Below are 9,157 nucleotides of genomic sequence, written 5' to 3'. Positions count from 1 at the left end.
CGTGTCACAAATGGAGAAGAGACCCCACTCTCTGCAACTAGAGAAAAGCCTGAGCGGCAGTGAAGAGCTAGCAAAGCCAAAACTAAATAAATAAAATTATAGTTAAAAGACAAAACAAAACAAAAAAGAGAAGAGCTCTTCTGAGTGGCCTGACCATACACTTTTTTTTTTAAACCTAGCAGTATACGCAAACATTGTTCTTATTAATATATATACACCCCTAGGTCATGCTGCTGCATGCATGACAGGTCTTTGTGTAGATATGCCAGATTTTAAACAACCAACTCCTTTTTGTTGGGCTTTCCAATGTTTCCTTTTTTTCCAGTTATAAACAATGCAGTTATAAATATCTTTATTCATCCACCTTTGCAAAAATGTGTTTATTTCCAGAGGATAAATTCCAGATGGTAGAACTGCTTGGACAAAAGCTAGATACATTTTTAAAAGTGGCCCCTTTTCCAATCACATCAGCAGTACACATCATTGCACACTCCCCCCACATTCATTATTTACTGAATATTTTCACTTTTTTAAAATCTGGACTGTGATTTAACACAGAAACAGAGACCCCTCTATGCTGGAAGCATCCTATATATTCCTCTAGATTTAGAACCAAACCATTCTTGCTTTGAAAAAAAGACAAAAACACTCTGCCAAGGCCTGCTCTGACTTCAGCAGGCAGGGTAGAACCTCCAGAGAGACCAAAGAAGAGGAGAGGCCTGGAGGGAGGAAAGCAGGGGAGGAGGACCAGGCGGTGGGCCCGTGACTGGCTGTCGTCGGGGAGGCTGCCAGGTTTTCCCAAGGGAAGCACTGTCTTCCTGGGTCTGAAGACTGGAGAGCCACCTCTGCTGACCTCAATACTTAGCTGTTCCTCACTGTCCCCAGCTCTCACTTTAACCAAGAAGTCAACACGAGTTCCCGCACCTTCATTTTATTTGGCTGCCAACACTTTCAGCCCTCTGGGTCTTCATTGAACACATTTCAAGGCCTTTTAAGTTGAGAAGTTTTAAACTAGACACAAAGTCTTATTGTTCTTTTACCTTGATGTTGTTTTCCTTCAGCAGGCTGCAAACTGGCACCTGTAGGTAAAAAGGAAAGTAAGTGATTAAGGGAGAGTGCTAAGGGGGAGCCTTGGGGCAAAGTGAACCTGAAAGGAAGTTGAGTGATGAGTGCTCATCTCTGGGAACTCAGGTATGAGTTGGCTGCATGCTGGCCCAAGGCAGAAACAGGCCCCTGACAGCCACACAGGGGTATGCTCCTGCCCAGGGCAGTTCTCTCTCATTCGGCTCATTGACACTCTTTTGCTGGCAGAAACGTCTTTCCCCTCGTCTCAAGGCCTTATATAAACAGTAAGTGGTTTTGTCATACTTTTTTTTTGCGGGGGGTGGGTGGAGGTAGGCATGTCATGTGGTATATGGGATCTAAGTTCCCTGACGTGGGAATAAACCCATGCCCCCTGCAGTGGAAGTGTGGAGTCTTGACCACTGGACCACTAGAGAAGTCCCCATCATACATTTTTATTCATATATCCATTCATCAAGTATTTACTGAGCACCTACCACATGCCAGGCACTCTCCTTGGGCTCTAGAAATACAGCACGAGACAAAACAGATGAAAACCCTGCCCCTGTGGGACTTGAAGACCAACCAACCAAATACATTAATTAAACAGTAATCAGAAAAGTTACCTGCTCTGGAGGAAAAACAAAGCAAAAGATGGTAGAAGGAAATGTTGGAGCAGAAGGTGGAAAGGAGTGCTAAACCTGTAAATATTGCAGCCAGGGAAGCCCAGACATCTGAGATGACTTGTGAACAAAGACCTGAGAAAATGAGGACATGCACCCTGAGAATAAGAGGGGAATAAGCTTCCCAGGGCGGGTCAACAGCATGTGAAAAGGCCTGAAGGGAAGAGCCTGTCTGAGATGGTAAAGATCAGAGAGGAGGGGAGTGTGGCCCCGGAAGAGTGAGTGACGAGGAAGTAAGGGAGGGGAGCAGAGAGGCAGTGAGAGGCTCCAGGGTGTGCAGAGCACTGAAGTTCATCAAGCATTGACCTTGAGCTCTGACTCAAAATGGGGGCCGCTGGGAAGTTTTACACAGAGAAGGGACACGATGTGTCTCACACTTTAACAAGGTCACTCTGGATGTTGTGTTGAGAGTAACCTGGGGAGCACAGGTCAAACCAATTGGGAGGATACTGCAGAAATCCTGGAAAAGGCAATGGTGGCTTGGACTGAAGAGGTAGCATGGGGCGGGGAACAGGTATTGACATCTAGTCAGATACTAGAAAGTAGAGCCAACAGGATATGTTGATGGATTTAGAAGAGAAATATGAAATAAAGGAATCAAAGAGGACTCTGAGATTTTGGCTTGAGCAAATGAGAAGAAGGAATAGTCATTATCTGCATGCAGAAGCCTGATGATGGAGCATGTCTGGCAGGGAGATAAGGAACTCAGTTTTGTTAAGCATGAGAGGATTTTTAGACACTCAAGTGGAGAGGTGAGTAAGCAGGTGGATATATGTGTCTGGAGTTCAGGGGAGAGAGATCCGGACTGGAAGTGAAGATTTGCAAATGCTCAGCATGTAGGTCTTATGAAGCCATGGTGTAGGAGGAGGTCACCAAGGGGGGTAACTGTCAATATACAAGCTGCCTTCAGTTCATGAAGACTGTGTGTATACGTAGTTGCTCAGTTGGTCCGGCTCTTTGTGACCCCATGGACTGTAGCCCGCCAGGCTCCTCTGTGCATGGGGATTCTCCAGACAAGAATACTGGTGTGGGTTGCCACGCCCTCCTCCAGGGGGATCGTCTCAACCCAAGGATCAGACCCACGTTTCCCGCATTGCAGGTGGATTCTTTACCAGCTGAGCCACAGGGAAGCCCTCATGAAGGCTAAGCTCCATTCAATTGCTCAGCAAAGGAAACTAAGAAGGAGTAGCAAGTATAATAGGAAGGAAAACAGGAGAAAGGGTTTCGAGGAGATGGAGCAATTCACTGTGATAGGTCAAGTCATATGAGGACAGAGAATTAATAACTGGATTTAGTGTCTGGGAAGCACAGGCGATTTCGGTCAAGGGCAGAGTCAGCGGAATGGTTGGGAGAGAACCTGACTGGAACAGGTTCGAAAGAGAGGACCCCAAGTCGTGAGCTAGAGGACAGATAGGGCAGCCTCAGGAGCTCTGGAAGCGAAGAGGTAAGGGATGATCAGATAAACTGCTTCTAGCTTCACTTCACTCATTTATAAGCTGTAAAGCACAAAGCTGGCACTTCCACAACACACGTAACAATTTGGCAGCTGCTGTTACCAAGCTGGACCAGGTTCTCCATGTTGCTGAGCTTCAACCAGTTCTGGTCCCCAGAGAGAGTAATCAGCTTGTCTCTAGACTCCCAAGATGTTAATCCCATTTTCTCCAAGTCACCTAGAGCCTTAGGATCAATGCCCACAACTTTAGAGGGCTGCTGAACAGCCTGGTCTGCTTCTTATAAACCAAGATTTTGCTCAGGTCTCTTCTGATGGGAAGTCAGAGGAGCAAGATGGCAGGGGTCCTGCTCTCACAAAGCCTGCCTTCTGGTGGAGATGATGAATAACCACCCAGAACAGATGAGCAGCAGGTCACTGCAGACATAGTTAGGTGCAATGGAGACAATGAAATGGGGTGACAGAGGGAGAGAATGTGGGGGGGCCTCCTTCAGCCTGGGTGTGCAGTCAGGAGGCCTTTCTGGCAGATGACATCACAGGTGAGACCCAGGGAAGCCCGGCGTGCTGCAGTCCATGCGGCTGCAAAGAGTCAGACATGACTGAGCGACTGAACTGAATACAGGGCAGCTCATTCTCATTGAGCTGTCCCCAATCCCACACTGCTCTTGAGCTGTCAAACCTCCCAAGGCTAGGTAGGGACTGGAACCAGCTAAGTACAGGTCTAAAAAGAGACAGTCTCATCTCTCTCTAATATATATTGTGGGGATTCTTCTCTCCATAATTAGAAAATACACACATTTCTTTCACTGAAAGATTTGGAAATACTGAAAACAGAAGTTTCAGTTCTACTACCCAGAGATCGTTATTGCTCACACTTTTTATTTTTACTGTTCACATTTGGTGTGCCTCTTTCTAGACATTTTTCTATGCACATATACACAAATTAAAAAAAGATGGGATCATGTTGTATATTCTATTTTGTGTACACTGTTTTAGTCATGAGTTGTGACTAAATTATAAGCACTCATATAATTTTCTTCTCCATATGATTCTTAATGGCTGCATAGTATTTCATTGAATGCATACTTGTATCATATTTTATCTAATTCCAAAACACTGGCCATTTAGATTGTTTCCAGGTGACTGCTGCTGCTGCTGCTGCAGCTAAGTCGCTTCAGTCGTGTCTGACTCTGTGCGACCCCATAGACGGCAGCCCACCAGGCTCCCCCGTTCCTGGGATTCTCCAGGCAAGAACACTGGAGTGGGTTGCCATTTCCTTCTCCAGTGCAGGAAAGTGAAAAGTGAAAGTGAAGTCGCTCAGTCGTGTCCAACTCTTAGCGACCCCACGGACTGCAGCCTACCAGGCTCCTCCGTCCATGGGATTTTCCAGGCAAGAGTACTGGAGTGGGGTGCCATTGCCTTCTCCAGGTGACTGCTACTATGAGTAAATATTATAATGAGTAATCCTATATGTATCTTTTTTCTTTAGTGGAAGAGGCTTGCAAATTTCTCATTGTTTCTTTGGATTAAGAGAAAATGTCACTGCCCAGTGGGGGTGCCACAGATCTCATGGCATCAAGAGGCAACCTGAGGCTGAGGGCAGAGGAAGGGGCAGGACTGAGGCCTGCACCCAAGAGCCCCAGAGCCTGATCTAATCCTCTGACATAGCCCAGGCCTGACTTCCTCCCTAGAGGACCTGAGGAGTAGGAAAATAACAGGCCCCTCCCACAGGCCAAGTGAAATCCAAAGGGATTCCCCACCAGAGCCAGGAAGGGGGTGTCTCTCTCTGACCTGAGCACAGACAGCACCACCCCTCCCTTGAAATCCCCTTCGGGAAGATCTTCTGTCCACCCCTCCCTGGGGAAAATACCTGAGGGGTCAGGTGGGCCGTCTTTCTTTGGGGCAGAACTGCTGGGGAGTGCTTGGGAAAGAGAGGGTTCTGCAAAAATAGGAGCTCCTCTCTTACTCCTGATTCAGCCTTGCTCCCAAATCCCTGAATTCTTCAGAGGAGCTGGCAGGGACAGTTTGTGCCTCCCATGAAAGGAATATCCTCAGAGACAGTGAGTTCTGGAGTGAGTGGGAAAAGCACAAGCCCAGGAGGTCCTCAGAGCTGGGTTTGAATCTGCGCGCTGGCACATTTCAGCCTCATCTTGAGCAAGTGACTTCACCTGCGGAATGTAAGCTCTAGGAGGGAGGGACTTGGGTCTCTCTTGTTTACTGTTATATCTGTAAAATTTAGCATGTAGTAGGTGCTCAATCAGTGAAGGCAACGGCACCCCACTCCAGTACTCTTGCCTGGAAAATCCTATGGACGGAGGAGCCTGGTAGGCTGCAGTCCATGGGGTCACTAAGAGTTGGACACGACTGAGCGACTTTACTTTCACTTTTCACTTTTGTGCATTGGAGAAGGAAATGGCAACCCACTCCAGTGTTCTTGCCTGGAGAATCCCAGAGAGAGGGGAGCCTGGTGGGCTGCTGTCTATGGGGTCACACAGAGTCGGACATGACTGAAGTGACTTAGCAGCAGCAGCAGCAGCAGCAGCAGGTGCTCAATAAATCCTATGCCAGGTTAATGTATGCTCCTTTTGGAGCCTCAGTTTGTTCATCTGTAAAATGGGGTGATAACACCTCACTGGTTTGTTGTGAATTAAAAAATAAAACATGAGTAAATACTTAACACAGTGTCAGGTATTCAAGAAACACTATCAGCCAAAGCCCTGGAGAGGTGCTTCCACCATGCTCTGCACATGGCGCTGGCGTGAAGCTCTGCAGTTCACCCTTGTTAGAAGTAGTTTACCTTTACTCTGCTCGCTACTGCGTCCCAAACATGTCTCTGGTGTGGTACACATTACTCTGTGTGTGCTTGTCCAACTACCCCCTTAGGCTTAGGGCAGTTTAAGGACAAGAATTCTGTCTGTATCCTCTGTGTCTCTGAACAACAATATGAAGTAATAAGCAAGGTTGTTATTCCCATTCTACAGATGAGGAAACTGAGGCTGAGAAAGGTTAGGTGCCTTGCCCTAGTTGCACTGACAGGGAGTGGCAGAGCAAGATCTAAACCCAGTTCTGATTTCTGGGCCCCTGCTCACTTTTAGGTGACTCTCTTACAAATAGCATGGGGGGGTTAAGGAGGAAGCAAGCTAGTTCCCAGGGCCCCCGAGGGAAAAGGCCAGCAGAACTCCAGAGGAGTGGGGTCTTCAGGGAGCTGGAGAGCTGTCAGGGCACCAGCAGTCACCAGAGCCCCCTCTTATCTTCCTGTGGATTACCATGCATGCAACAGCTGCAACCCCCAGAGGCCTGTGGTTTAGCTGGCCTGGGACAGGCTGATGAAAAGGTGGGGATCCCAGGCACCATCTATCAGTGTGGAACCCAGCCAGCAAGGGGATTTAGGTTTCTCCAGCCCAGAGCTGATGGTCTTGGCCCCAGCAACAGGGGTAGCAGCTTCAGGGTATCTGTTCAGGGATGGCCTGGCTTCAACTGTGGGGCAGGACGAGCTCCCTATCAGACCACAAACATCTTGATTTACTCATCTCCGTGACCTCAGGATCCTACTGAATGAGTGAGAGGCCCCAGCCTCCAACAGTGGTGACTAAGGGAGAAGGAGCAGTTAGACCTAAACCAGGGATGTGAAGGGAGGAAACAAGGGACGAGGCAGGAGCTTTTAATGACCAAGAACAACCTCTGTCTCCTCTCCCCTTGATTAAACTGTACGTTTCTGGAGGGCAGGTCTGTGGCTGAATCATCTGTGTCTCTACCACACCCAGTAGAATACTTTGGTATTCGGTAATAGCGACTGAATTGCAGCTTACTGAGGTATAACTGGAAGCCAGTATAAAGGAGGACAGATGGCATTGGCTCTTTGTGCCAGGGTCAACCCGGAAAGGGAGGTTCTGCTAGTCCAGTGTCCTGACCAGGATGGCCCCAGAGAGGGGCAGGGACTCTTCAGCTGGGCTATTCAGGGGTGTGTGCCTCCCTCCCCAAATCCCACCCCGGTGCCTAACTCTCCTTTCCCGAGCCAAAGAAAGACCATCTGGGGGGAATCTCCTGACTCTGTGTCTCTCCGGTGACAGAAACGGACTGGGTGTACGGAGTAACATCCTTGTCCTGGGGAATGTGGGAGGGCTGTGGGCCATGAGAAAGAAACATGCAGAGCAATGATCTCTTCTTTAAAGTAAAACTGCTGCTTTTGCCTGAATGGTCAGATCAGCAGGTTCTTTTCCACCTGCCATTCCCACGGTATGTGTTGCTGCTTTTGTGCGCTCAGTCATGTCCCACTCTGCAACTCCATGGACTGTAGCCCACCAGGCTCCTCTGTCCACAGGATTCTCCAGGCAAGAACACTGGTGCAGGGTGCCACTTTCTCCTTCAGGGGATCTTCCCGACCCCGGGATTGAACACATGTCCCTTGCAGCTCCTGCACTGGCAGGTGGATTTTTTTTTTTTTCTTTAACACTGAGCCACCTGGGAAGCCCCTGCATGCATGTGTTACATGGCTACAAATAATCCTGATGTTGCATACTTAAAATAATGCCTTTCTTCAATCCTTGCTGGCCCATCAGTGTGAACTGTGTTGCCCTCTGAAGGTGTGCTTTGTGCAGGGCTTGTCTCTACAAGGCCAAACTCAGTATGCATTTTATCACTTGCACAACTGTACAGCCTTAAGCTTAAGACTTAAGCCTTGAGGCTGAAGGAATCTAGATCCTGTATGGGGACACACTGGAAATCAGATACAACACACATCTATCCACATGGCTCTAAATTAAGTCTATAGGATTAGGTCTAAGCTCAGATGCAGCCAAAGGCCTCCAGGCTATGGCCACTTTACCTGCCTAAAAATACCCTCCCATCTTGCACTTCACTTACCTAAGTAAGTGAATGTGACTCATGTGAGATGCAACTACCTGGACCAGCCAGTGGGTCCCAAAGTGTGGTTCCCCGACCAGCAGCATCAGTATCAGCTGGAAATTGTTGGAAATGCAAATTCTCAGGTCCTACTCCAGAGCTACTGAACCAAGATCTCTGGGTGGGGCCCAGCTGCCTGTGTTTTCAAAAGTCCTCCAGATGATTCTGACACGTGCTAAAGCCTGAGAACCGCCTGGATGTGCCATTCCCTAAGCCCAGGGTGCCCTTCTCAGGCCTTCTCTGTTTGTTGTCATCTCAGTCCCTGTCAAAGTTCTGCTCAATCCTGTTCCTTTCAGGAAGCCCTCCTCATCCCCTGAGCACCGGTGAATATGCCTCTTCCTGAATCCCACAGCCCCCTGTCATTCTCTTCCCCATTAAGGTAAAATGGATTCATTTCTGCTGCTGCTGCTTCTTTTTTTTTTAGCATGTGTTTTCTGCTTCATTTTACAGCAAACTGAGCATTTTGTTAACTGCATCCTGAACTAATTTCACCTTAACACACACACACAAACGTTACTCTGAAAAATCTCCGAGAGTAAAAGCCACGTCTTCCTTTACTCACTCTGTCAACAAATATTTACTTTCAGAGATAAAAGGTGTGGTCCTATCCTCCAGGAGCACAGGATCGTACAATATGTACTTTTTCGGTGTCTGGCTTCTTTTACTCAACATGCCCGAGATTCATCTGTATTGCTATGTGCCGACATAGTTTGTTCTTTTTCAAATTGCTGTGGTGTATTCCACTGTATGCATATGACACAATTTACTTATCCATTCTGTTGCTGGTGGCCACTTGGGCTGTTTCCAGTTGATGAATAAGAACACTATAAACCCTGAAGGATATACACACTCACTCCTACTGAGTACATACTTAGGAGTGGAACTGATAGTTTATGGAATGAGTGTAATCTCAGCTTTGGTAGATACTGCTAAATAGTTTTCCAAATTTCCAAATGCTCAAATTTATACTCCTATCACCAGCACTTGAAAGTGAAAGTTGCTCAGTCGTGTCCGACTCTTTGGGATCCCGTGGATTGTACAGTCCACGAATTCTCCAGGG

The 9,157-nt window shown here is 47.7% G+C and overlaps 1 protein-coding gene across 1 annotated transcript in view; it reads right to left on the bottom strand.

Annotated features, from left to right (window-relative positions):
- Positions 1 to 355: 355 nt before the first annotated feature.
- Positions 356 to 9,157, bottom strand: part of LOC120864744 — a 44,786-nt gene continuing 35,984 nt past the window's right edge. The window contains exon 3 of the mRNA XM_040241822.1: positions 356 to 1,079. The gene's annotated coding sequence lies outside the window, so the exon portion shown is untranslated. The remainder of the gene's footprint in view (positions 1,080 to 9,157) is intronic.

This window comes from Oryx dammah, unplaced genomic scaffold, assembly GCF_014754425.2.
Source record: "Oryx dammah isolate SB20612 unplaced genomic scaffold, SCBI_Odam_1.1 HiC_scaffold_5, whole genome shotgun sequence".
Classification (NCBI taxonomy): domain Eukaryota; kingdom Metazoa; phylum Chordata; class Mammalia; order Artiodactyla; family Bovidae; genus Oryx; species Oryx dammah.
Note: the sequence above shows the minus strand (reverse complement) of the source record. Positions and strands in the feature narration are given on the sequence as shown.